The 4,518-nt window shown below is 37.4% G+C and overlaps 1 pseudogene; it reads right to left on the reverse strand.

The window, feature by feature from the left end:
- Positions 1-1,566: 1,566 nt before the first annotated feature.
- On the reverse strand, positions 1,567-4,518 carry LOC120149400 (annotated as a pseudogene).

Consider the following 4,518-nt stretch of genomic DNA (forward strand, 5'->3'; position numbering starts at 1 on the left):
GTTATCTCTAGAGATTCTGAATTGGAGTACGTCTGTAAAGATATTTAAATAATTAAAAAGCTTTCGAATAGATATTACTATTGTAATCACCTCATACTAATAAAATAACATTATTTTTCCTTTCTTAAAAAATAATCAAGGGAAATTAACCAATTAGAATAATATACTAGGTTATTTTTTTAGTATAACTAGCGGTATCTGATTTATTGATCGACTAATTTGAATTGAGTACTGTAGAGGCAAGGACGACCCTCCAAACCCAGTTTGTCCATTCCCAATCGTCAGGATTCGCACCCCTTATCTTATTTAAGGAATCTAGTATCTCATCCCATTAGATCAACTTGTCGTTGGTATAATATAGTAGATTATTTGAGACAATATATATATAAACTTCCCTAAATCTTCTTTGGTCTCCTTTTGCAACAATTACTTTAGGAAGGACCCAAAAAGGAAGAGATATCCCACACACAAAAATGACATACTTTTCAAGTTGAAACCCCTTTTCATGGATATGTTCAAAGAACTTCAAATCAATCCCAAACAATGAGGGTGACTAAAAAAAATTAAAACCCTACCATGGATTCCAATAGACACTAGCTACTTCACTTTTAAAATATAAGTAGGTGGGGAGGTTGGGTGGAGTCAGCTTCAAGTCGTGTGATGCAGTAGCATCCTTTTCTATTGTCTTTATTTTTAGGGTAAATTATACGTTTAGTATTTAAGCGATCAATTTTAGTTTATTTTAGTATCTAAGTTTTCGTTTTTTAAATCATATCTAAAGTTCAATTTTTGTTTCATTTTAGTATCCGTCGTTAAAAACATTAGTTTTTGTTTTATTTTGGTACACCATTCAAAATTTAACATTAAATTTTGAAAAAAATAAAAGTTTAGGTACTAAAACATATCAAAACTGATAGCTTAGGTACTAAACGCGTTAAACTTTTAACGACGGGTACTAAAATGAAATAAAAACTAAATGTTAGGAATAATTTTGAAAAAGTATAGATACTAAAATGACCAAAACTAATAGTTTAGGTACTAAATGCATAGTTTACGCTTATTTTCAAAATAATCGATAATTATTGTAAGCGTTGAGTTTATAATTAATTTAAGAATTACATAAGATATAACTGGAATATGAAAACTTAATAATCTCAATACTTCAACCTTACCAATTCTATTGGCTATAATTCAATTAGTTAATCATATTATCATATTATTTAATACAATTCTACCATGTCCTTGATGGGCTAAATGCTCATATAAGGGCATTTTTCTTTTAGACGTTGCTCGAATAAGGTCTTAAACTTTAAAAATGTCGAATAAGAGCCCTTTTTTAAAATCTATTCAAATAAAGGCCTAATCTTTCAACAATATTTTTAAATAAGAGCTTTGAGCATATAGAAAATATTATATCCTTGTCTAAACAAACTTGAAAACGTCAAGTTCTTATTATGTCCTTATTTGACTATTTTAAAAAGTTAAGCCCTTATGTACATAGTCTCCGGAAATCGGATCCTTATTAAGCAATTTAACACACATATATATATAAACGAACATTAGCTTGCAGAACATGAACATTATGTAATGTATTATGATTATAATGATTGCTCCATTTACTATGTACATTCCCTCAACAAAATGGGCAAATGAGGAGAACACTGAAATTTTTTGCCCTCTACTTGCTGTTGGCAATGGTAAAGAAAAACCTATACAGTAGCATAAGGTGTAGTATCCCTGCTAATCCATTTATCCGTCACCGAAACCGGCGACGGTGGCAGACGGATATTCTTCAACAATGCGATTTTATCGCCGGTCGGTGGCGAAGGACGCGGTAGCACGCTCCTCTGGATCTCATTATCGATATGTTCTTCCTCCTGCACACTACTCAACCTGTGACCATCACTTTGTATTGCCTGCAGTACCTCCAAAACCTCTTCCATTGAAGGGCGCATCTCTTTCTCTTGTTGCAAACATCGAAAAGCTAACTCCGCAACCGCAGTCGTCATCCTGGTAACTTCGGCATCCGAGTTATACCCGAGGTTGGGATCAATCAACGCATCGAATGCACACTTTTGAATCTTATTTATGGCGAAATTAGCCAAATTAATCTCATGCCTATGTCTACTGATATCAACCGCAGGCATCGATGATATGAGTTCGACGAGAACAACTCCGAAGCTATAGACATCGCTCTTTCCGGTGAGCTGGTAACATTGGTGATATTCGGGGTCGACGTAGCCAGGGGTCCCCTGTGGTGCAGTTGATATATGTGTGACATCATTGGGGAAAAGCCGAGAAATCCCGAAATCTGCTACTTTGACAGAAAAATTTTCGTCCAGGAGAATGTTGTTGGTTTTAACATCACGATGTATGATATCCGAGACATGGAGATAAGCTAATGCACTTGCGGTTTCGATCGCGATGTTCATACGAATAGGCCATGTGAGCGAACCGGACTGCACAAGATCGCCGTGCAGATGATCCGCAACAGTACCATTACGAATGTATTCGTAAACAAGTAGAAGTTCCTGGCTGCGGCGTGAAGTGCAGCCATAGAGAGACACCAGATTCTTGTGACGCAACCGGGTCAAGATTTCGACTTCGTTCATGAACTGTTCTAGCCGTCTATAGTTGTGCTGGTATAGTCGCTTGATCGCCACTTCTCGACCATCACGTAGTTTCCCTAGTTCAAAAACAAAACACAATGTGTCCATTTAGCACCTCATCTTATAAATATCAATTTAGATGACGTTTATCGTCTTACCATAGTATACGGTCCCGAAACCTCCGTCTCCGAGTTCTTTATCGTCCTCAAAATTATTCGTCGCTTCGACGAGTTCACCGTAAGAGAAGATGGGGAGCTCGAAGCAGACGATACTACTGCATTCGAGGTCCAATCTCGAAGAGGGATCGGCTGAAGCTTTTCCTCCGAAAGAGAGAGATGGAGCATCCTTTCGTTTGTATCGACCCCAGATGACATAGATGGATAAGAGCAGTGCTACCAGGAAGGGGATTCCAATTCCTACAGGCATAGCATAATCAATCACCAATTTTATCCATGAGAAATAGAAAGCTTTTCTTTTGTTTTAGTGGAAGCATAATTGATGATTTGAGAAGGTAGAAAGAGAGATTACCAAGTCCTAATTTCAACCACAATTCCTTCTTTTCTGTAATTCAATTTACAAAGAAATACAGTCAGTTTTCATATGGTAAATTATTTGTAATTTCTATGTTTAGAGCAAATTTTTCCTTCATCTTAAAAGATAAACAAAATTAAATCATATTAAATATTATTTTATGTGTCATTTATTTCGTTTTAGTACCCTGCCACTAAAAGCTTTAGTTTTCGTTTTATTGTAGTATCCTCTGTTAAAAACTTTAGTTTTTGTTTTCTTTAGTATCCGTTCAAAATTTAACGTTAATTTTTGAAAAAAAATTGAAAGTTTATGTACTAAAAGGATCAAAAGTGATAGTTTAGGTACTAAATGCTTCAAGTTTTTAACGGCAGATACTAAAATGAAATGAAAACTAAACATTAAGTATGATTTTGAAAAAAAAATATTCGAAGTACTATTGTATTTTTTTGGGTTAAAAGTAAAAAGTGTGAGAATCTACCTAGAGGACGATGATTAATTCGAATGAGTTGGTTAGGCAGCCAAGAATCGATTCAATGAACCGAGTGATTCAGTTTTGTTTATTTCGATAGATGAAAAGACTCATAAAACATACCAGGATGACAGCGCGCAGAGTGAGGCCTATCGGGGCAAAAGCACTTGAAGTGGTAGGACCCGTAATCGAATCCGCATTTGCCACCGGTCGCCTCGCAAAGGCTACAATTACTCGCTATCCAGTTCAACACAAACCCTCTCCTAACCACATCTTCAACACCTCCATCTCCGTCGCTAAAAGCCACCGGCGACACCACGCTTCCGGTGCAGTTTCCCGAAACAAAACCCACCTTAGGATCACCACTCAACAGCCCCAACGCCGTATCACTCCCATTCCCGGAACCACAATCAACCATGTGCCGTGAAAACTCCTCCATCACCCCCGAGCTTAAACTGCAATTAAACAGCAAAACCATAGCCCTCTGATCCTCAGGCAGATAAAAGCCGATAATCCGGAAGCGATAAATTCCGGATCGAGTGGCCGCACACGGCGTCTCCATCGGCTCTCGAAACCAGAATAGATTGGTTCTGATAAAATATATCTTGGATAACATAATCTCCGTCGGGCAACTTAAGAACCGCGGTCATGTTGTTTCTGCAGCTGATGTTGAATCTCGGAAAGCCACATCTGGGTTCATTCAGCTCCTGGACGAAGAACGGGAACTTTATCAATTGTCTACCGCAATATATCGGTTCGCTACAGACTGTGAAGCTTTCGTCCAGAGATAAACCTTTTCTTGCCTGGAAAAAGAAACTGAAGAGCACCAAGTATACAACTGGAAACAACGATGATGTGAGGCTGGAGGGATGGATTTGATTCATTTGTGGATCTTGATGTCTGGGAAAA

Source organism: Hibiscus syriacus, unplaced genomic scaffold, assembly GCF_006381635.1.
Source record: "Hibiscus syriacus cultivar Baekdansim isolate YM2019G1 unplaced genomic scaffold, ASM638163v2 tig00111005_pilon, whole genome shotgun sequence".
Taxonomy (NCBI): domain Eukaryota; kingdom Viridiplantae; phylum Streptophyta; class Magnoliopsida; order Malvales; family Malvaceae; genus Hibiscus; species Hibiscus syriacus.